The following is a 25,806-nucleotide window of genomic DNA, read 5'->3' on the forward strand; positions in this document are numbered from 1 at the left end:
CTACATGCAGCACAATGTAAGTTAAGTTCTGACATTGAGTTTGTCCAGGGGCAGATAAGTGTGGTGTGGGTGTTTGATGCACAGATGGATGGGATAGCGCCAGGAAAAGAGCTTAGGATGTTAGATTCGAGTCTCTTGGGAGTGTAGGGAGTGTGAACAGGCTGGAAGTGGTTCAGGAGTGTTACAGACAGATAAGATGCTCTCCTCTCATCCCTGATCTAAAGGCCAGTGGTCTCTCTGTGTTTGTGGATGTGTCGGGATGGGAGTTTGTCTACAGGAGGCATGAAGATAAAAAATGTTGTTTTTATTCAGCGATTTTTAAAGTCAGACATCATTCAGGGAAGCAGGTGATGAAATGCATCCATCAGCGAGGTGTGCATCATACATCACTTTGAGCTTGATGCGGGCAAACATTCATCTTTAAAAAATTCAGACTTGCACTCTCGGTGTACCAGTTTTCCAAACATCTGTCTCTCTTGTCTGTCTGTGTTTACATACATACACCAGTGATTTTTAATCGCTCCCTCCTTGTTAATATTTCAGGCTGTTATTTATGTGTTTATGTATTGTAACACATCAAACCCACGTGAGGAGTCATACAGCAAACGTGCAATAACATCTTGTAGATCCTACACCCGGTTCCTTAAATTCTCATCCATCCCTCAATCTAGCAGCTTGTTAAATGGAGCTTGCTTGAGGCCTGACAGCATCCTTGTGTTACACATTCCCTCAAATATCCTCTCTCTCTCTCTCTCTCCCCGTCATCTTCCACCAGTGAGCTGTCAGGCCCCTTCTCTTTCTTCGTCTTTCTGCATCACGGCGCTCCTCTCTGCCGATAAAAATATTCTATTGCAGAGCTTTGAAATGTTAGGCTTCATGAATCCAGCAGACCCTCTTTTTTATCTTCTAGTCATTAGCAGACTATCCTCACCCACACGATGCACATCGGAGATCCGTTTTCAAATCTCACTTTTTCATCCGTAGCCGACCGCGCTAACCTTGCGGTTCCTCTGCATCTCTCATCTATTTAGTGCTGAGTAAAGCTGCTCGAAATGTCATACGCTGTTCTCCAATTATTTTAGTGCAGCGTCTCGTTCCCCGGACAGCCACGTACCCGTGTCCTTTATTGCCGGTCGCCCTTCACTGTAAAGGCCGACATCGACTACATGCAAACGCTCGATGTTCTCCATCAAGATGTCAGTCACACATCCCCTTTCTCTAATCCCAGGTAGAAGCCCCACTTTGTCTTTTCACTTCTTTTCTGTTTCGTATCGTGCCATCAAAACTGCAGCGAAATAAGGTCGATTATAAAAGCTTATTTGCATCGCTGCTTTCCGAATGCGGCCCACTCGCCTCCCAGTCAAACTGTATACCTATTAGTTTTGCATTACCTCCGGTATTTTTCTAAACTCAGGAGAATCCCTCATAATACGGTGTTGTTGAAGGCATCGGCTTACTGCGGAGATTATTAGGAGAGAGTGGTTGAGGATGCTAAGGACCTCCCTCTTATATTTTCTGACAAGCTGAACGATGCATTCAGCTTTGCATGAAATGCACTGATTGCCGCTCGCTCCCCACTTTTGTGAAAAGCTCTCATCCCGCTATGAAAGACTCTATGGGAGAGCAAATAAACCATTGATAAACAGGGAGGAAAATCAAGGGTATTTCTCCGCTGTCTAATTGAACGTTTTGTGTGGGGAAACAAAAGGATACAGAATACAGAGCGAGGACTCGAGATAATGGCGCATGAAGAGAGAGTATGAGTGAGAGGGAGATCATTTGCATAGGACTCAGGCATATGGAGTTTATGTAATGGCACGTTCAATCTTTTTTTAGTCTCGCCCTCACAGGCGAATGTGAAAGCTGCCATTTTCCTAAGACTGCATAGGGTGTGTTGGCCATAAAGTGGATGCAAGCATTACTTTTATTATTGCTCATAATTAGGGTTTGATATTCCTAACTGTAAGTACTAAACTTTCATACTACAGCAGTATAATGCTGCGTACACACCAAACACGTGGCATCGCGTTACTCGTTCTAGATTACTTGCGGGATTTAAATCCGTGTCAGGCAAATTTTTGCTTGCATTGAATATTTTCAACTTGTGGAAAGACGCGTTTGAGGCAAATAGCGCGTGTTTTTGTTGCAAACGCGTCGCACATATCGCGTAATTTGCATCGCCCTGCACAAGGACGCGTCTGATCGCGTCTTTGCATTAACTTTGTATGAAATCTACTCGCGTCTGGTGTGAACCCACAGTAAGACTGCTACTTGCACGTTTTAACCAAATTGAAAGCCATTTTGCTGTAATTTTGGGATGTTTATCATTCAGAAATATTTACGCTTTTGTAAATAAAGGTACAAATGCTTTCAATGGGGCGGTGCCCTTTCAACAAGTACACCTTTGTCCTTATGCGGCTTTCACATAGGATGCGGTGTGCGCTGCGCTCGCCGCTGGGTTCGGCGCAGCCAAGCGTTTTGTGCTCTGATGTCCAGACCAAAGTAGGCGGGGTTTTCAATTATTACTACAGTGTTTATATTTGCGTTAAATAGTGGACGAGGAATACAGAGACTGATGTTGCTCGTCTCCGTTTCACGTTACTTTCAGCATACCTACAACAAGCTGCTGCTTGACTTAAAACACACCTGACCTGCCAACTTGAATTGCTACGTGTTTCCATGACACGGCTTTCCTTCCGATGTCTCTGTAGGAGCATAAACTTGTATTATAAAGCTCTGAGAATCCCGAGTATAAGCTTTCGTCCATTTTGCTTGTTTGGATGCCCCGTTTCTATTGGCCGCGCGGGTAATCGTCACAGAGCGCAGCGCAAAAGTTAAACTATTTTGAACTTTGACCGCTGCGCTCGCGCTTTGCTCGGCGCAACAAAAAACCGCCCCCGCGCGGCGCAAGCCATTGAAATCAATGGGTTTCTTAGCACAGCGCAGCGCACACCGCATCCTATGTGAAAGCCGCATTAGGAGTTCATATTAGTACCCCGAAGGTACCTGAATGGTACCTTTTTAAAGAGGACCGTCCTTTATTTCTGACAGTAAGCACATGAATACGCATATAACACTTTAACCGATTTAACTTTGTGTATTTCAGTGCTTTGGCGGGGTTGAAGAAATTTAGCACTGATGATTTGATATTTTTGCTTTGTTCATTTGTTAATTTTAGTGCCGTGGAAGGATGAAGGAAAGTTGGCATGATTAGTATTTATTTCATAGTTTTGCTTTGGTTAATTTGCGAATTAGTGTAATTGACAAATTGATGATTTTCATACTTAAGACCTTTCAGGGCATCTGTGTGGCTCAGTTCATTATCCATTAACGTCGTTTTTTGCGTTGCATAAATTTACTGGTTAATCACGTCCTGATAGCTGACATAATTAGTCTCATTACTGCAAAAACAAACAAGCGACTGTACGTCTTAATCATGCAACAAAATATAAAAATAAATTTATGAATTTCAAGCCTCTTAGCACCAACTGTTTCTACTCCCAAAGGCCAATTAATCACATAATTAAAATGCCGATTATTAATGAGTGCCAAGTTTAGAGAGAAAGGAAACAAACATTTTATTTCATTTAAATAGTTAAAAAAAATACAAATTCTGTCATCTTTTACTCTCACTTGTGTTGTTCTAATCCTGTATGAGTTTCTTTATTTTGTTGAACACAAAAGAAAATATTTTGAAAAATGATGGTAAGCAAACAGTTGACAACACCCATTGGCTTCCATAGTAGGATAAACAAATACTATGGCAAGTATGGATTACCATCATATATCAAAATGTCTTCTTTTGTGTTGAACAAAATAAATAAACTCACAAGATTAGAACAACATGAAGGTAAGTAAGTGATGACATAATTCGACATAACTATCCTTGTAAGTTGATTTGCTAGACACCACATTAAAATTAACTTAACTAAAATGAACTCATTTATGTTTCGTGTGAATGAGGCGGCACAAATGATGCAATGCAAATTAAGCTTTTGGGTGTTTGACATGCACATACATACATACATACATACATACATACATACATGCATACATACATACATACATACACATATATATATATATATATATATATATATATATATATATATATATATATATATATATATATATATATATATACATACATACATACATACATACATACATACATACATACATACATACATACATACATACATACATACATACATACATACATACATACATACATACATACATACATACATACATACATACATACATACATACATACATACATACATACATACATACATACATACATACATACATACATACATACATACATACATACATACATACATACCTACCTACCTACCTACCTACCTACCTACATACACATACATATACTGTACATATACATACATATACATATACATACCTACATACATATACATACCTACATACATATACATACCTACATACATACACATATACATACACATACACACATTGGGTCTCATTTATAAAACTGTGCGTAGGATCCTTACTAAAAGTCTACATACGCACAAAAGCCAAAAATGGCATACGCCAAAAAATATTAAGACTTATAAAATGAAGAAATGTTCCCTTTATAAATCAAAGATCACCTGCAAGTGTGCGTACATGAATCATCCTCAGATCCCACCCTGCAAGCCCATTTTCCCTTTAAGTTTTTTTTTTTTATAGATCACAACTGGCGTACGCACGTTTTCGGCCCCGTTTTGTGCGTACGCACGCTTTATAAATGAGACCTATTAATACTACAAGCTAGCTAAAGCCGGCAACTTGAGCTTATTCTAAGGTGAAATCCAGACGTATGAAGCGCATCAATTTAATCTCTTGAAAAGCACCCCCACTCTGGCCCAAACCATGAAAAGACCTACTTTCACTAAAAGGGTTGTTTTTACTAAACCATTTAGAGTATAAGCATAACTGTGGTATCAAATAGTCCTCAGATTGTATATTATATTCTATTACAAGACGTTCATGTGAAATCTGATGTAAACAATGGACAATATATCTATATTTCACGGATTATACGCATTTGTGGACAAAAATGGTCATTGGATGTATTTTATTGGAGAGTTTTTATGGGTTATTCACACATCTGAAACAGACTGAATTCGATTCGCAATCATTATATCAACACAAAGGTAAGGAGTCCCGTTTATATTTTGCATGTTGTCATCTGGACTTCTGTCACAAAATACTACATTTATGATGCTAGAGCATCTGTATCTCAAAACAGAGACCATACACTGATGCTAAACCCGTTGACCTTTTAAACTATGAAATGTTAATATTATTAATGTTTGTAGACAGTAGGCTATATAGATATTGCTAGCAGCGTTAAAAAACTGACGTCATTCCGCCGACGCTAGTGTCGAGAGGTTAAAATGTTAAAGCATCCAATTACATGCGAAAAGAATGATTTGTTCACTTCTTCATTCGCATCTGGTATGAACGCACAGTGCCTCATTCTTTTTTTCCACATTACAGAATAATAGTAAACTTATCAAAATTATGGATGTAACAAATGGAATTAAGCATCCAAAATAAATCAAACCTCTGTTATATTTTATCACCTAAAGTGTAGTCACCATTTGCCTAGAATTTGCAGAGTCATAATTTCGTATATTTGTACGAATGCATTTTAAACATTAAAGGAGTTCACATCTATTGTAAGCTCTTATTGGCTGCCTTTTCTTTAATATTCAGCATATGTCATCCATTTTATTAAAGTGCCTGTAAAGTCAGATATTAAATATGTGTTCTGAGTTTGTCACACCACAGAAAAAAAATTGTTAACCTCCCAACCAAATTTGAATGATGGATAAAACACCAAATAAATAAGTGATCAAAATCTTGGAAAAATTGGCAGCACTCTCTGCTCTGAAGCGGTGGGGGTGTGTCCACTGTCTGCGCTAAAACCACGCCCACTCGCTGCAAAGCTGCATCTTTTTTTAACTTTTAAATACATTGGTGAAAAACTTTTTTATCAACTAACTCTGCTAATCAGTACATACATGTAGTTCACAGTCTTTGTGGCAAGTTTCAGCAATACATTTATAATGTGTTTAGAAACATTTTCAACATTACCTTTACAGGGACTTTGAATAAAATGTTAGTTTTCTAATGAATGAAATTAATATTTTACACAGGGACACTCCACTTTTTTGAAAATATGCTCATTTTCTAGCTCCCCTAGAGTTAAAAATTTTGACTTTTACCATTTTGGAATCCATTCAGCAGATCTCTGTGTCGGGTGGTACCACTTTTAGCATAGCTTAGCATAATGCATTGAATATGATTAGACCATTAGCATCACAAAAATAACCAAAGAGTTTCGATATTTTCCTATTTAAAACCTGACTATTTTGTAAATACATCGTTACTTCTGTAGTTACAACTAAGACCGGAAAATGCTTTTACACAGTCGCAGAAATAGTCCCCTGATATTGAAAATAACCAAGGGCTATGCTAAGAGATTAAAAGATTTTTGCAATCATTGGAAGTGTTTCCTAAGCTTCTGAGTGGTACTGTATTAATTTTGTATCTATCATACATATTTTTCTTATAATATGGTGTTTATGTTTTTCCCATCCTTCAGACATCAAGAGAAGACTCAAGGTACCACACAATAAGATCAAAGAACATCTCAGGGCTCCCCCATGCAGAAGAGCTACTGGTTGAAAGAACGAGATGCAGAGGAGGTGAAGGAGATAAAGGAAACAAAGACCTGGGTGTTTGATGGATGCTCGAGGACAACAGATGTCTCTGCAGTATCTGTGAGTATATAAGATGTGGAATGCAGATGATATCATTGACACTAGAGCAAAGTGAAGTAGATCACGACTTATTTCTGTCTGCTGTCTGGGCCACTAAGTTCGCCAGATGGTTCATGAATAACTGAGACTCAAGCAGGTTGTGGGACAGCTAAATAAAGACAGGCACACACACTTAGATTTACTATTGTAAAGCTAGAAACAGCCTTTGATGATGCTGAAACGCAACTAGCCCATGTGCTGGGAAATATATTGTGTTCTTATATACAATTATAAGTGAAATTGATCATCTGCATTCACACGAGCTGTACAGTACTGTATGATGGCAGTATATGTATCAGGCCTGAAACTGCTAGGTTTAAAATGATTATAAATATTTTTATGTAGACAGGAACTGCTTTATTCAATTCAACAATAACTAATAAGACTTCAGGTCCAACGCTTATTGTTTTAATCTATAAAAATCATAATATATATACAGTATTAACTTGGCACTGTCATATTTTCTGTAAAACTTTCCATTGCTTTTTCACTTTTCTTCAGATTTTTCCTCCTACTCCTTTTCTCTTCTCATCTAGCAATTATGATTTCCAGACCCATTTCTCAAAAGCCCACGATTTCCACACGGATTATAAGGCAAAACAAAGGCACTCCTATAATCTTATTATAGGCATAACTGTTCCCAAAGCCATCTGACAACAGCAAAGTCATAAACAAACAGTTTGAGTTCTTAGAAGTTTCCTTGCTAATGTGGCACAGACAATTGGGGCTTTGAGGCATCTGAAGGCTTCAGCACAGATTCAGTACATTTACTATTGAAACTATAATGACAAGACTACCAACCTTACTACACTTATTATCAATCCAGCGTTGGGTCAAAGGGACAAACCTAGCCATTGGGTTAAATTAACTCAGAAAATGTTTATATTTGGCCCAACAGTGGGTTAAAACAGCCCAGAATTTTAGTCGTAATTTAGTGTAGTGGGGAATCCCGGCTCGAGGTCCTTTGCAGATCCCGTACCCATCTCTCCACTCTGTACTTTCCTGTCCTCTCACTACATTACTATCAATCAGATAAAGGCAAAATGGTAAAAAAACACCAACAACCCAGCATTTGAGTGGGAGCCGATGGTGTAGTGGGCAAAGCAATGCACTTTCGGTAAACCAATTCGAATCCCGTCTCGAGTTCCTTTTCCAATCCCGTACCCCTCTCTCCACCCTGTACTTTTCTGTCCTCTCACTACATTACTATCAATCAAATAAAGGCAAAAATGGTAAAAAAACACCAACAACCCAGCATTTTAGTGGGAGCCGATGGTGTAGTGGGCAAAGCAATGCACTTTCGGTAAACCGAGTTCGAATCCCGGCTCGAGGTCCTTTGCCAATCCCGTACCCCTCTCTCCACCCTGCCCTTTTCTGTCCTCTCACTACATTACTATCAATCAAATAAAGGCAAAAATGATAAAAATAATAACTTTAAAACAACCCAGCATTTTAGTCAGAGCTGATGGTGTAGTAGAAGAAGTGATGCACTTTCGGTAAACCGAGTTTGAATCCTGACTTGAGGTCCTTTGCAGATCCGGTACCCATCTCTCCACCTTGTACTTTCCTGTCCTCTTACTACATTACTATCAATCAAATAAAGGCAAAAATGGTAAAAATAATAACTTTAAAACAACCCAGCATTTTAGTCGGAGCCGATGGTGATGTAGGCAAAGCAATGCACTTTCGGTAAACCGACTTCGAATCCCGACTTAATGAGATCCTGGACTGGCATATAAAATGTTAATTTAGGTTTGGGTGGCAAAGTGATTCAAAATGCAGCCTGAAATAAAAAGAGATACAAATTGAAACCATTTTGGAGCAAATTGGAAATTGGCTTGGTGCACAACGTTCTGACATTTATTGTGGCTTTTAACACCTTATGTATAAATACAATGGTCTTTAAATACAATTGAAATACTCGATGCAGCCGAGATTGGCTCTCCCAGAAGGCATCATCTTTTCTGTGAGCATTTAATCTTCATTACAAATAACTGAAGGTGGGCTGTATCTTAAAAGGGGTCATCAACCGGCCATTATCTTGAGCACAAACGTTGACAGAATAAATTCTTTCACAGCATCTGAAGTACGGGGTGGGAAAATAAAGACAAATCGTTTGCTTGTAAACAAAGCCGCTGCCAGAATTCACGAGGCCTGGGACCAAATGCAGTCAGGGAAAAAGTTCCTGCTTGTTGGTCAAATTAATATGCGAGTAGATTTTTTTTTTTAAGTACAGCAGTTATTTCTATGCCTGTGTCACATGATTTGTATTTTGGTAGTGTGTATATTTTAAAATTGCTGGGTTATTTTCAATCCATCATGGAAAAAAATGCCGCTTGTAAAAAATGCTGGGTTGTTCACAACCCATTGGGTCAAAAAAGGACACTGGTAAAAACTGCTGGGTTATTTTCTACCCATCATATCAAAAAAGCGGTCTAGTAAATATTGGTGGGTTATTTACAACCCTTTGGGTCAATAAAGGATGCTGGTAAAAAATGCCGGGATGTCCACAACCCATTGGGTCAAAAAGGATGCTGGTAAAACTGCTGGGTGGTTCACAACCCATTTGGTCAATAAAGAACACTGGTAAAAATGCTAGGTTATTTACAACCCATTGGGTCAAAAAGGACGCTGGTAAAAAAAATGCTGGGTTATTCACAACCCATTTGGTCAAAAAAGGACAGTGGTAAAAATGCTTGGTTATTATCACCTCATCATGGCAAAAAAGGACACTAGTAAAAAATGCTGGGTTGTTCACAACCCATTGGATCACAAAAAGGATGCTGGTAAAAAATTCTGGGTTGTGCACAACCCATTGGGTCAAAAAAGGACATTGCTAAAAACTGCTAGGTTATTTTCAACCCATCGTGTCAAAAAAGGATGCTAGTAAAAATAAGGGGTTATTCACAACCCATTGGGTCAATAAAGAACGTTGGTAAAAATGCTGGGTTATTCACAACCCATTGGGTCAATAAAGAGGCTGGTAAAAAATGCTGGGTTGCTCACAACCCAATGGGTCAATAAAGGACGGTGGTAAAATGCTGGGTTGTTCACAGCCCATTGGGTCAAAAAAGGACGCTGGTAAAAATGCTGGGTTGTTCACAACCCATTGGGTCAATAAAGGACGCTGGTAAAAAATGCTGGGTTGTTCACAAACCCATTGGGTCAAAAAAGAACGCTGATAAAAAATGCTGGGTTAATCACAACCCATTGGGTCAAAAAAGAATGCTGATAAAAAATGCTGGGTTAATCACAACCTATCAGGTCAATAAAGGACGCTGGTAAAACTGCTGGGTTGTTCACAACCCATCGGGTCAAAAAAGGACGCTGGTAAAACTGCTGGGTTGTTCACAACCCATCGGGTCAAAAAAGGATGCTGGTAAAACTGCTGGGTTGTTCACAACCCATCGGGTCAAAAAAGGATGCTGGTAAAACTGTTGGGTTGTTCACAACCCATCGGGTCAAAAAAAGACGCTGTTAACAATTTTTAGAGTGCATATAAAACATAAATCATAATCCACAGACACAAAACTGAAACCTCTTGAATGGCCATTTTTTATATTGTATGGTAATTTGAATCCAGGGACGTCAATGTCAAGTTTCTGATCATTTGACCATGACCATTTTAAGACCGTTTTTCTAATCCACCTTTGAGACTGTATGTAAAGTAAATATATTCTGTTTTGTTTGTGTGACCTCTTGCATGTATAATGTGAAGAAATGTCCATGCTAAGTCGCTGAATACTAAATAGGCATATATATACAGTATATACAGCATATGTTAATAAGCTCTAATGTCAATTTCTTATGAGCCCATTATGGGTGGACTGTGTCATTTTGCATTATAAATAACATTAAGTTTGTCTACATAGTACATCAGGCGCTTTTATTTGAAAACTTTAAAGCGTTCATGTAGCAATAGTAAACTTGTAGAGCCCTGTGTTAGCAATGCAAAAAAGCAATGCCAATGCCTTGGCTTAAAAGCATCTGGCAATTGCGTAAATGTAATGTACAGTAAATATTTAAATCCTGGTTCCCATTATATACACATTAAACAATCAGTTCCCCTATAAGTGAAATTTTAGCTGTCATTTATTCACATGAAGAGCTTCTGCAGAACATGAGGATATGATTAAATAAATATCTGAATGGGTGATTTCAATGTAATGCGAGTCTATGGTGATTTACTTTAATAGCGTAAGTACATACAGCTTACTGATCATTTTCCAAGACTGATTTTGGTGTTCCTGTAGCTAAATTGGTAGAGGATTGCATTAGCTATGCAAAGGTCAGGGTTTCGAATCCCAGGGAACACTCACGCTGATGAAAAGTTATGGCTTAAATGCACGATAAGTTGCTTTGGATAAAAGCATCTGCCAAATGCGTAAATGTATTTTTTAGTAAGAGCTTCATTGCTGCCATTGCTCTTGTTAATATGAGTGCTTGCATGTTAACGCAGGAGCCTGTTTTGTCAGAACCCATCAGGACTAAAAGACAATTAAAAGGATAGTTCACCCAAAAAATAAGATTTTGTCATTATTTACTCACCCTCATTTTGTTTGAAATTCCAATGTTTTTATTTGTTCTTCAGAACTCAAATGCCGATATTTAAAAAAGTGATCTTTTTCAGCCCTTTAATGCTTTTAAATCATGTTGTACATTACACATCCACAACAAGAAAGTAAATGTTTTCAGAGTAAATAGAGAATAATGAGAGTAGGTGAATCAGTTGAGTTATTTATTCAACACATTTTGGTCTTTTTGAAGCTTGAAGGTTATTATGGGAGTGGATGGTGACTGAGATGGCGACCATCCATAGTAACTAGAAAATTCCAAACAACACTTAAAAAAGAAGAACTTGGGTTCTCAAGAACAACGAAAGACATTTCAGGGAGTTTAAATGACACGAGGGTGATTAAATATTGATGACTATTTTTTGGTGAACTTTGCTTTTAAGGCACTACAGTATAATTTTTCTATAAAGCTAAACCAGCTCACTTTTGCTCTCAAGTTTTTCAGACAGTTTTTGCTCTTTTTAAGTGCTTTTTAAGTATTTTAAAGTCAAAATTCACTTGCATTGCACTGAATTCACCCAGACTGATATGAACCCATTTCAATTATCATCATTTGTGTTCAGCCAAAGAAATAGAAAGTTACAAAGGCTTGGAAGGACATCAGCAAAGAATGACATAAATGCATAATTGACACGGTTTCTTTTATCCTTGCTCATATTTAAACAATGAATGACCGCTGTGATAAGATTTCACTCCCAGTGTCCACCTGCTCCAGTGATCACATTTCAATGATCCATGTTTAAAAATAGCTAATGGCGATGTAGACCTGTCAGATGTCAATATTGACCTCTCATGATGAAGTGTTGGACTGGGAGAGTCTCACGGCGGATTAGCTGCCCCTCTCTGTGGTTTGCTGTAGGTTAAATGATAGGGGGTAGCCACAACACTATAAAGTATGCAGTGTGAAACAAAGGATTAACATTTTGAAGTATTTTATGGCTTCCTGAAAAGCTACTTTTTCAGAAACAAGGGTCTCTTGAAAATGATGATTTTTAAATCGCTGACAGTTTATTTTTTACACCAGATACGTATCTCGTTCTACACGCTCCGACATAATCCACGTTGTGTTAATGGGTGACCTGGCAGCTTTAGTATTTCTTGGGCTTTTTAAAAATAGCTTGCATCAGAGTCCAACAAAAATTGACTGCGTACCCAACGCGCTTTTCTAAACTGATGCAAGCGTTTCATCATTCTGTCAGTTTTTTTAACACGTTGCATGTGTTATAAAACTTGTGTGACCAGATAATCCATATTCTGTCAGAAGAGACCCAGTTTTTCTTGTCGTTTCGCAAGAAAATGTGGGGCATGACTTTGCTCCAAATATCACGTGTGACAGTTCAGAAGAGCCTGTATTTCAAGATACATACTACTTTTAGTCTTTGAATAATGAGCTTTCTTGACTCTTGAAGCAATTACAGTACTTTACAGGCCGGGAGATATGGATAATAATGGTTCTCCATGACCACGGTGTGACCTGAATAAGAGCTAACTTTTATGCACTTATGTTGAGATATTCCAGGAAAATATCAAAATTTTACCCCATGATTTGCTCTCAAACAAGCAATTCAAGATACATGTCCATCCTTCTGACATTTGGAGTTATTTTACCTAATGCGCTTGCTCTTCCACGTTTTATAACAGTAAGAAATAACAGGGATCATGGAAAAACTTCTGACTAAACCCCCCAAAGTGCATCTATCTTTCACAGAAGTAATACACACAGCTCCAAGGGGTTAATAAAGGTCTTCTGTGGATAATCAATGTGATTTTGTTAGAAAAATATTCATATTTCAAGTATTGCTTTAAAGATTTTGGATATTTATATTATCTGAGTATGGCCTATCCGAGTCAGCTCGGATATGCCAGAGTCGACTCGGATAGGCCAGACTCGGATAATATAAATATCTAATTTCCAAAATCTTTATTCGAGACGACTCTGGCCCATTCAAGACGACTCACGCCTATTCGAGACGGAGCTCTGGCCCATTCGAGATGACTTGCGCCTATTTGAGACTTATTCGAGACGACTCGCACCTATTTGAGACTTATTCGAGACGACTCTGGCCTATTCATGACGACACTGGCCCATTCGAGACGACTCACGTCTATTCTAGAAGACTCGCGCCTATTCGATACGACTCGCGCCTCTTCGAGACGGAGACGGCTCGCGCCTCTTCGAGACGGAGACGGCTCGCGCCTCTTCGAGACGGAGACGGCTCGCGCCTCTTCGAGACGGAGACGGCTCGCGCCTCTTCGAGACGGAGACGGCTCGCGCCTCTTCGAGACGGAGACGGCTCGCGCCTCTTCGAGACGGAGACGGCTCGCGCCTCTTCGAGACGGAGACGGCTCGCGCCTCTTCGAGACGGAGACGGCGCGCGCCTCTTCGAGACGGAGACGGCGCGCGCCTCTTCGAGACGGAGACGACTCGCGCCTCTTCGAGACGGAGACGACTCGCGCCTATTCGCGAGTTTAAGGAATTTTACAACAAATACCTGAGTAACAAAAAATGTACATATTTGTACAAAAATGTAAAAAAAAACATCAGGTTGCTTTGTCAGTGATACGCAGTATTCAATGTGTATTCATGACATATTCACTGTTATTAAGAATTAGGTGCACATTCATCACATACATTCATGAGTTTAATGAAACAGAGAAGCATATTCACACTGCGTCTTACAAAATGTGAGTTTGGATGCCTTAAGGTCTTTGCGTGCACACAACTGCTAAATATTTAATAGTCAGGCATTTGACTTGTCAGGATGTGTCTCATCAGTTTAACATTTAGCTTTCTTGTGTTGACACACTCTTGAGAATGTGTAACTGTGTTTAACTCCATATTTGCCATAATATTTGCCAACAAAAGCAATTGTTCATTTGAAATTAAATCTCTGTTGTAAATCTCTCTCTCTCTCTCATTTCTTCTGGTTGTAGTGCTTAAATAAATGAAGAGTGGAGATGGTTTAAATTTAGTATTGAGTGATTGTTCTTTTGATTCATTCCTGTGATTTACCACTAAGAAAATGATAGTTTAGTAAATCATTGATAAGGTACAGTATGTCAACATGTGTACATCAGTGTATATGACGTTTCATTTTAGTTAAAAATGACTGTAGGTGAGATTTTCCTACAAATCAGGAAGCTATCCGACATTATAGTTAAAAATTGAAAAAATAAGTAATTTGCTGTTTGCCCAGTAAAATGATATCTGGGCATTGATTCATAATTCATACTATTTTATATCTTATTTAATATAAATTATTTAGTATGAGTTATGTACTGTACATTATTCAGCCATGTTATGCCACTAGTTTTATCTTTAATTACAGGAAGTCCATTTATATCCTGTCTTTCTAAGCCCTCCCTCACAGCTACACGTAAAGCTGTTCTTTTGTATATTCAATCTAATCGAATCTTTTTACCGAGATCCATCCTTAATTACGTGGCAAATGAGCCATTCACGACGTCATTAAAATGATGTTCTTTCTTTCCTAGCATTGACTAACTGTCTTCTCCCTCTTTCCCCTTAGCTTTTATTAGCAATAAAATTCAATTTTGTATTTGCAAGGTTGTCAGCCTAAGGGAGGGGGAAATGCAGACCAGTCTGACAGAAAGGAGCTAATTATTCAGCAACGTACAATTCGAGAGGCTTTCTATCATTACCAAGTTATTGCTCCTCTGCCTTTGGTCTCTGTGTGTCTGTGTTTGTGATAGGAGGGCACAGATGAGTGAGGTGGAAAAAAAACAAAGAAAGAATGTACGGTTATGCTTTGATTTAAAAGTAATCGGTCACCGTGTATAGTAGATCAAAAAGGCAAAGTCAAACTGTCAAAATTTGTCTCTTTAATACCTACACTGTTAAGCAATGAACATGTTTTAGATAAGAGACGGTTTTCATTTTTTATCAGTAAGGGATTTAACACATACACTCTCTTAAAATTTAAGTGCTTAAAGAAGGTAAATAAAATGTATTACCGCACAAGCTTTCATAGTCAAAGTACCCTTTAAGAAATCTTACTAAGTCCATATTAAAGGGGCCATATTATGCAAAATCTACGTTTGGATATAAACATTGGCATTGTGTGAACACAACAACCATAAAATAAAAAAAATCCACCCACTCATTTTTAATCCCTATTTAAGCAAAGCAGTCTCATTTGATTCTCTTGTTATTGTGACATCACACAAACAAACTAAACCCTAACCCTAACCCTAACTGACTAGTTCATTTTACCCAAAAGTTTTTCTAAATGTGTTTGTTAGCACATTGTAGCGTTAATGCGGATAAAAAAAACGTTTGTCTCAGACTGAATTCATAGAAATCAGATCGATTGTTAACCAAAAAACAGGAGCTCATTTGCATTTAAAGGTGCACACATGAAAAAAACAGTAGGGGAGAGTGGGGCACAACCTAACGCTTTTTGGTTTTGGCTCAATCGTTCAAAAAATATTTGAGTTTGATTAATTATATTTTTATACAAGCAACACACACATCTCTGCTACAAATGAACATTTGAAGTTTGTTTCTATTATTTACCATTCTTGGACAAATACACCAAATGTGACAGAAGTGCAAACGTTACAACTTACCCCATAGGTGGGGTTTATTGTAACAGGCAGGGGGTTAGTTGTAACACTTGCTAAAAATTACGTTTACAGGCAAATATTTCAATTATATTTTGTCTATATACTTGAATTGGATATTGTTTATATATCTGTCTATAATAGACAGCTATCCACACTGTATTCATTCATCCAGCCCTTTTCTAACAATAATTCAATTATAAATGGATACAAATGTCTAAATAAGTGAGAAAAGCAGCACAAATATGACAAAACATGTTTTTATGTGACCCAGTCTGTAATAACCATACTACAATTTTAAAATCAAATTCTAAGATAATGAGCATCAAAGTCTGATTTTAGCCATTTATTTCATTATGATTTCAATCTTTGACGTGACCTTATTCAATCAATATTAAAGATATGAACGGAAATAAATTGGACACACGATTTTTGATAAAACAGGCACATTTATTTTGTTGGAAGCCAGCAATCATTCGTATGTAGTCTATTTAAAACAACGGCAAGAATGACACTAACGTTAGCAGTTTTCATATCGTAAATGCTGAGGGGTTAGTTGTAACACAGCGTTACAATTAACCCCGCTGGGTCAAAATATTTTCAAGCCCACTCAAAAAAGTAGCTAAGAGCTTCAGACATATTTCAAAACGATGCTATGTTTTAGTCAACAAGACACTGATTTATATGACATAGCATTGGATTTGGTATCTAACACCCAACTTAGAAACCTAAAAAACATATAATGAAAAAATGTACTTACATGCCACCAAAACACTCATTCATCAATAACTCTCTGGAAAAACCTTATATGTTTCCAATAATTTGCGGGAGATTGTCTTTTGGCAGCGTGAAAAAAATACCAGCAAAAACAAAACTATCAACCTTTTGCAAAAATGTAAACAGTCCGTGTTACAACTAACCCTGCGGTTTTTTTTTTTTTGCCCCGCGCACCCCCAAATCACAAAAAATGACTTTAGCTGGGTTTTCACATGCTGGGTCACTTCTTCACATTCATAACATTTTATGAATGCATAACGCTACGTGTTTATGTATCTGTTTGGTTGCAATGATCTGACATGAAAGGTCAGTAAGTTCTGACAGGGCTGATGCAAATATACAACACCGCTTATTGAAGACCTGAGCATTGAAAACCGGTTATCTTAATTTAATCGGCATTCAGCACAAACCTGCCCTTTACAAAACCTTAAAAATGCTCGTCGTTTGCTATATTTTTGGCTAAATGAGTTTTTAAAGCATTTTGGTGGTAAAGTGTCTGTGCTAGTGATGCACACAAAGCCAAAAGCTTGCGGTTGTTTTAATAACATGGTACATTCGCTCCAAATAAAATCAATCCAGCAATATAACGGGATTCATGTGTTAAGTGGCTATTGTCCCATTTACAGAAGCATTATATATCTGTATGCATATGTAGACCTGCAGAGTTAATCCATCACTGATGTTTATTGTATTGCACCTAAGCGAGGGAAAACCTCTTTATCTCGCCTTTTTCTCCATGCTTCTCTATAATGCGCTGTGCTGAGGAAGCAAATGTGTAGCATCTTCAAACAGCTGAGTAATGTTAGCGCGTACATTAGAAACTCTCAGATGGCGCATGTGTGAGGGTTTTTTGGTGTAATGAAGTGGGAACCTGTAATGAGGTACTGTGGATCGAGTTTGTGTTTTACCTCTCTGTGTCCAGGCACCACTATTTTCAGCAAGTGTTGGGTTTATTTACCCGAATGTTTTTCAACCCTTGTTTCCAGACCTGATCATATTTATTCCTCTTTATTTTAGCAATAGATATCCACGGTCATATCGTTCCCAGTTCATAAATGCTAGTTATTTCACAATCTTTCAAAATGTCATATCTCTGCAAGTGCAGTGATATCATTTATTGCTGTTCCAGTTCAAATAAAGGTTTTAAATGAGTTTTTCACAGTGATGCCATAGAAGAACTGAATTTGGTTTCATGAAGCTTTTTTGTATTTTATCAGGAAAAATGGTCTGTCACTGGGGCAGTACCCTTTTTACCGGAAGAGGTAATATACGTACCTCAGACTACATATTGGTACCAAAGAGTGCATTTGTGACCCTGGACCACAAAACCAGCCAAAGTTTTTGAAATTGAGATTTATACATCACCTGAAAGCTGAATTAAATAATCCAGGTCGATATTTGGCTGAGATGCAACTATTCGAAAAATCTGTAATCTGAGTAGGGATGTTCATATCAGTTAATTTTCCCGATTTAATTTAATATTAAATTGTCATTGAGTAAAAATACAGTTGACGTTGTCTGTGACCTGGTAAAAACAAAACATTTTATTTCATTTGAACGTACAAACAGCAGCGACAGATCAACAACAGAATCAGGATTCATACATGATCAGATATTCACGTAACATTACCTTATCAAAGAGCACGTGTTCAGTCCAGAGGATTAATATGCAAAAAGGGCAGATTGTCTCTTTTTCATCTACCACAGTGGACATTTCTAAAGCAGGACGCATTTCTAAAATTATGTTTTTGCGTCGCAAAAAGAGAGATGTTTATGATCAGAGGGCATCTGTGAAGGTCTGTCCGGATGTACGCGAGACTGAGACGGAGACGGACCGCGTCATCTTGCGCGCACATGCCGGCATCTCCGTTTAGCTTCCAAACCATACTCAAACACGCACACAAAGGATTTCTCATACAAATGATTAATTTATCGGACCGTCAGGGCAGCAATAATTTGTGTCATTTACAGGACATGCACAAATTAAAGATAGAAAAGTGGCAAAATGTCTGTCGGCTCATGACGACATGCACCGTGCATTAACACAATTTGTTTTCTTTTAACTGATAATATTAATCGGTCATAAATTCTTACCATTGATTAACGTCTAAAACGGTCAATTTGAACATCCCTATCTGAGGGTGCAAATATATATATTTTTTTTGTTAAGAAAATTGCATTTAAAGTTGTCCAAATGAAGTCCTTCGCAACACATTACTAATGATAAAAGCATTTTTATATATATAAAAATATAGACGATAGTGTAGTGTACCCACTTGTAAACTTATGTTCACTGTTATTTTTTTATAAATATAGTATTTGTATTAAATCTATATTCGTTGAGTTGAATCGAGAATTGAGTATAAAAACCAACCCGAGAATCGAAAATTGAATCGAGAATCGAATCGATTTGATAGCTTGTAAATCGAAATTGAATCGATCTGGGACATCTGAATCGATACCCAGCCCTAATAAATAATGTATAATATTGATACATACAATGTATTGTTGGCTATTGCTACAAATATACCCATGCAACTTATGACTTATGGTTTTGTGGTCCAGGGTCACATTTTCGTACCTAAAAAGGTACAATAGTGAATAGTTGGTACAAGTGTTGAGGAAAATTACTTTTTAAAGTAATGCATTACAATATTAAGTTACTCCCCCAAAAAGTAACTAATTGCGTTTTTAGTTACTTATCATGGAAAGTAATGCTTTCGTTACTTTTAAGTTACTTTTGTGTTACGTTGGCTGAGGCTTGATCTCGTTCAGGCCTTGCACATGTTTTCTATGACTGAGAAGTTCTGCATTCAGAAATTGCATTTTCCATCGCAAAAATATCAAGCTCCCGCTCAGGCGCGCGTGCATATAGTGCGTAAATCTTTGTGACGTTCAGTTTAATTCAGTACGTTGTGTTTTTTAAATCAAATTAATTAAACTGAAAAGTAACTCGCATTACTTTTTAAAAAAGTAACTCAAATATTAATGTGTTCATTTATAAACTAATGCGTTACTTTTCTCGTTACTTCATAGAAGTAATATTATTATGTAATGCACGTTACTTGTGATGGGTTACCCACAACACTGGTTGGTACCATACATATCTGAATCTAAATTGCGCTTTCTATTGCAAAGTACCCCATGGTTTGGGTCGTGTCGGCTTACTTTTTGGGGCTTTTTCACTGGTTACAGTACGTAGTACCCAATTCTTTTTTTACTACCACCTTGGCAGGGGTTCCAAGCGAGCTAAGCTGATACTAAAACATGACGTGAAAACACTGTAGATCACTGATTGGTCTGAGAGAATCGTGACGAGCGTTATGCTAAACACAAAATTCGCTTTTTCGTGCCTGCACTGTCTCATGCAAACCTGTTGTCATCTGTGCTTTGTTGTAAGTTCCCAAACTCCCTTTTAGTGCTGAAAAACATTCAAAGGTTGAAAATCACAAACACCATATCAGTATTTTCCAAACTTGTATGGGAACGTATAGGACCCTATTAAAGGGTACTGCCCCAGTGAGAGCTAGGCAGGCAGTGCTCGGTTTGAGGAGGATCCATAAGGCATTAGGGACCCCCTAGTTTGCGTAGCCAGACCTTCAAAACTGTGTTTTTCGCTGCTTTTGCTTGACTTTTTTGCTCCACTTTTTAACACTTACAAACAATTCAAGAGAACCGAACGCCAGCTGTGATCTTTTTGACTCCATTAACTGGCTTAAGCAAAACTCTTGGACGTCTTTTAGAGAGTCTATGCTGCGAACTTTGCATATTTTTGAGAATCCAATGTTTAGCTGATCATGATAACTGCTCATTATTATCCACGTGAACACAACGGATTCTCTTCCTCAGTCGAACGTCAGAGCTTTGGGACCGAAAATAATCACGACACCCGCGTCTCCTGGAAATCCGGTTTATTTCAACAAATCAAAAAACGACTTCGACATTCCCACAGGGTTTCCAGGAAAGTGTACGAAAAACATCTGACTGTGCATTTTTCTGTTTATTACATGGCCGCGTTCCCAATAAATAAATGTTCATGAAATATTCATTTAAATTACGATTATTTTATGATGTTAGAATAAAGAGACCATGGAGGAGTATAAGAAACAAACTAGGATCGGTAGTAGGACATTAGTTGCTTATGACGATGGTCAAGTATACTGTTTATTGGTGAAAGAATGCAAATCACAGAATCGACCAATTTAAAAGCAAGCATTTAAGAGAGCCACATATGTATTGAAAGTTTGGATTTGGTTTGTATCAAAGGCTGGGTTAATATTAGAACACGCTACTGGCTTATGAATAAATCATTGTGGGGTTGTTTTAACCCAAGGTTGCGTCCAAAATGGTTAAAACCAACCCAGCAAGTCCAACTACATAAATTTTGCTCCACATACAAATCTAATCTTTAAACAAGACATCAGTTGATATTTTACACGCCAATATGTTTGTCTGAGGACCAGACGATAAAGCTTCGTGTTACAGGATCTGAGGTTTTGAATCTCGCTCAGTCTTTTGCTATTTTAGAAAGACACAGCATGACATTTACCTACAATGATGTGCCTCACTAGAAACTATTCAGGTAGAAAATGTTCAATCCGTGGATTTTCTGCCGGGTGGTTCTGGATAGAGTCTCTTTCCAGACCGGTTGTTAAGACGAGCCCACAAATGGAAATTTCTTCTCTTTGGAAAATCACTTGTACAAATGAAATCAAATAAAGATAGTGTTCATGCACTGTGCAATCACATCACTCATATTGAAATATAATCTGAAGCCGTAGCTTGCACAAGCTATGGCTGACTCGGATGCCCTTGAGCGGAGGATGTCTGAAAGGTGTTGCCCCCATTAACACATCTGCCGTGAAAAACCCTTTGACCTTATCTGTGCTAAAGCCTTCCTGTACGAATGCACAAGCAACTTTAGAGTCACAGGTTTGATTCCCAGGGAACGCATGGACTGATTTTGTATATAATGCTAAATGAGTCACTTGGAAAAAGCTTTTGCATAAATGTAAATGTCAGCTAGATTGAGCTTCGCTGTTACAAATCCTGGTTAATCACCATTAACTGAAATGTGAGTGAGGTTTCATGTCAGATCAAATTGAGAACAGCTTATACAAACACACTTCAGGTTTTATAATACCCCAGTCTGCAGGCTCTTAATTTTCAGACAGGGAATTAGATTCTGGTTAGTGTCATTTGTTTAACAATCTGAAGACAAGTTTGACTATGCAAGGCAAGGAAAATCTCAAAATACTAAAAATATAATTTACCTATTATCATGTTCAATGGCCCAGAAAATAATTTTGACTATTGATTTTTATATTTAAAAAAAAAATTCATAAGGTTATGAGTAGGGTTGCCGCGGTGACAGAATTTTCCCACCGGTTAATCAGCGCGTCACAAACCCGGTGATCCTGGTATCACCGGGTGGGAGGGGCTTATAAATGCGAATGCAGACGTGCACATTTTACTTTCACTTTTGAATTACGCAACTGTTTAAATGCAGTGCTTGCGTGTGCTGCGTTAAATCGCGTATGAATTTGCGTGCAATGCAAGTGCAAAAGCTGGTAATTAAAGTGCTTGAATCAATATGCGCAGGTAATTCTCACAGAACCCGCCAGTCCCAAGCAGAGCAACCGGCTACTTCTCCATAAAGCGCTGCTTGAATGATGGGTTTATTATTTTTCTTGATGAAAAACACAACAACAAAACGATCTCGCTTATATTAAACATCATATATGTATATTATAACAAAAGCGAGTAAGCACGCGGCTTCTGCTATCGTCTGGTCAGTCGTCTCGCACAATCTCGACAGCTGATAAGATCGGTTGCGAGGGGGGAGGGACAACAGTTCGTTTTTAGGACAGTATGTTTGAAAGCATTTACTTCCAGACACTAGGGGGAGCTCGTAGAGAAATAACACTTAGGCTGTGTCCGAAACGGCATACTGTATAGTAGGTACTGTATAGAATGAATCCTGGATTATGAATGAGATTCGGACGTACTACATCCCCCATGTTGCTACATCACGTGACCTACGTCGTCATCACGTCATGTCATTCCAGCGCGAAAACTGCCGCATGCCTCTTCTTCTTCGTTGGATAACTCCTCTGCCAGCGCATCATGGGATAGTAAAGTGTCCATCGTATGCACACTGCAAAATCTAACCGGAAGTAGTAGGTCATCCGGGTACTTTTCGCATACTGTTTTTGAATACTATGTATTCGGACATACTACTCGCCTCGCCTACTGCATTTCGCGTACTATATAGTATGAAGTAGGCGGTTTCGGACGCAGCGCTAGACTTGCCTGGTGTCCCTTTAACTAATTCCCCTCAAGCCATTTTTTGAAAGGTTGCCATCTAGTGGATAATCACAATATTTCAGATTAACATAAAAATTCTTCAGAAACATGTTTTTTATGCAAACGTTTTCTCTTAATAATGGCGGGGAAAGAGTTAAATGTGTAATGTTTTTAGCCCATCTAGCAGTGAGATAAGCAAATTACAACCAACCTCAATTTCGAAATGCAATGAGAAGTTACGGTAGCTGGCACAGGATGAAATGTTGTTGTCTGAGATTACGTAGGGACGAAATGCGCTTTCTAGAGCAGTTTGTCCATTTAGGGCTACTGTAGAAACATGATGGCGACTTCGATGTAAGGGGACCCACGGTGTATGTAAATAAAAACAACTCATTGTAAGGTAATAAAAACAATACAGTTCATTCACCATTGATAATATAGTTATATATATTATGTTTCATTTCTGTCAAAAGATCCTTCTAAAAGTTACGCAAAGCACCTTTAAATATTTGTAACAATTATGAAATGAGTATACCAGAATTTACATTTACATTTGGCAGACGCTTTATGCAAAGCAACGTACAGTGCATTAAACTGTATACATTTTTATCATTATGTGTGTGCCCTAGGTTCGAACCCATGACCTTTAGCACTGCTAATGCTAATGCTCTACCTAAATCTGAATTACTTTTAAAAGGGAAATTTAGGTCCTGCCATTGTGATTTGGTCAATGGGTGTCATTGTTAGAAACAGAAAGTTTACAGTTTAGTGTTATTTATCCTTGGCATTTGGTTTTGTTGCCCAAGCGCTAAATGATATCCATGCAAACACAGAGTAGAGTATGTGATGCAACTATTTGTAAAGCATTTCAATTAAAAAAAACTTAATCCATTGCTATTCCTCTGGTATCGCCTAACAACAAGTTTATACAGAAGAATATTAGAGCTGAAGTTGTATTTAGAAAAGACAAACAGGCCTTAGACCAGCCCTAGAGACTCTAGATAGACTCTAGGTAGATTGGGTTTTAATAAACTGTAAAGTAACTGATACACAAGCTTGTTTAAAATCCATTTGCAGAGTCTATTTATAAAAGGTAACATGAATAAAGGCAGACATAGACTAGTCGCAAGCGCTCTTAACCTGAAAAAAAAAAGAATAAAAACTAAATAGAATAAAACATGAGGGAATAATGGAAATTGCCATTGTGATTCAGCACCGAATACGTGTGTCATTACAATCCTAGTTTACACGCATCCCGTAAATAGCTGAACGATACCTACATCCTTGCGACGACCCGCGTACTCTACAACACAACCCTTACGGCATTGTTACAGCCTTTTTTCACACAGACCACGTTCCTGGACTAATCCCAGCAATGTTACTAGGTCTCCATTCCCAAAACGAGTGTGGGATCAAATGGGTTAATGTAAAGAGGCTGTAGAATGTGACATTATTTTGCGAGCACAAATCCTGACGTGACCACACAGAAAAAAACTTTAGGTACAGGTACAGAACACAGCAAGTCATTGGCAACAGGTTCAGATCATTAAAGCCACTTGAGGAGGCCAGCAGTCGAGTGATATTGACACCCGGTTGGGTGATGAGGATGGTAAATTTGTGAGACCGATAAGCCAAACGCTGTTATCATCTTCAGTTTCTAACTCAGCCCACACTGATCACTGAACTTTTCTAGGCGTAAACACCCTGGAGGCAAATTGACCTGAAAAAGCTGACTACTTTCATGTCTCCTCAGTAGAGTCTACAGAGTGCATTAGGTCTACAGATTACAAGGCTTTTTTGCACTATTTTGCCGCAGTTTGGGTTTTTCCAAAACCTGAATGATAAGTATTAAGCATTGGCATGAAACTAAAGTTGCTTGAAGGCAACTTAGTCCAGTTGACGGGCATCTTGGAAACAACCCCAGGCTGCTGTTTGCTATGTATTGCAGCTATTTTCTACTTGAATTGGGAAAGACTGAAATCTTTCAAACTGTTATTTACCAAATCGACACAGAAATACCATTTTCTAAGTATTCCAATTTCCAATATTTTGTCAATTGTGTGACCATGTCTATAAAACCCATGCTCAAGTCATATAAGGTAATCTAATAATTAAATTAGGACTATCAAAGTTTGACAGGGTCACAAATTATTGCTTTGTTGTGATTAATTTGACACTTGATATTACCAGGTGGAAGTATTTGGCATTAAGGGGGTGTACTTATTTAGAACACTTTCTATTGGACAGGATGATTGAGTGCAGTACGAGTCATCAATATTTTTGGTTTGCATTTCAAGAAGCAAGGCTATAAGCTTTATATGCCCAGAACCGCTAAAAGTTAATTTTGCTAATGTTTAGAAGTATACTACTGTGTAGAAGCCAGCTAACATTTTAATGTGCATGCACATTCTAAAATATACAAACTATTTGCTCTCTTCCTTAAGGCGCTATAATATTTCTTCCATTAGTTTTCCATACGAGTGGCTCATCTCCTCTCCTTATGCTGTCCCTGGTGTTATTAATCTCACACTGTTTGTGCTACAGACATTTGTAGTTTGAATCATGTGGCATGTAGAGGTGTGTTATTATTTTATTATTACTCAACTTCCCAGCAACTGCATGGCAACACTGAAACCATTCTTATTAGCTCAGCAACTGCAACTTCCTTGAAACCACCTCTCAACACAAATACCACTCAGATGACCTTAGCAATA

General features: G+C 38.0%; 1 protein-coding gene and 1 long non-coding RNA gene across 2 annotated transcripts in view; one reads left to right on the forward strand and one right to left on the reverse strand.

Moving 5' to 3' along the window:
* The window catches only part of LOC135732696 (uncharacterized), a 104,188-nt gene that overhangs the window by 20,710 nt on the left and 57,672 nt on the right, over window positions 1–25,806 (forward strand). Inside the window, exon 2 of the long non-coding RNA XR_010526797.2 lies at window positions 6,635–6,812. This is a non-coding gene — a long non-coding RNA (uncharacterized lncRNA). The remainder of the gene's footprint in view (window positions 1–6,634; window positions 6,813–25,806) is intronic.
* Window positions 1–25,806, reverse strand: part of rtn4r (reticulon 4 receptor) — a 106,792-nt gene that overhangs the window by 2,982 nt on the left and 78,004 nt on the right. The gene's annotated exons all lie outside the window — the stretch shown is intronic.

Source organism: Paramisgurnus dabryanus, chromosome 5, assembly GCF_030506205.2.
Source record: "Paramisgurnus dabryanus chromosome 5, PD_genome_1.1, whole genome shotgun sequence".
NCBI classification, from domain to species: domain Eukaryota; kingdom Metazoa; phylum Chordata; class Actinopteri; order Cypriniformes; family Cobitidae; genus Paramisgurnus; species Paramisgurnus dabryanus.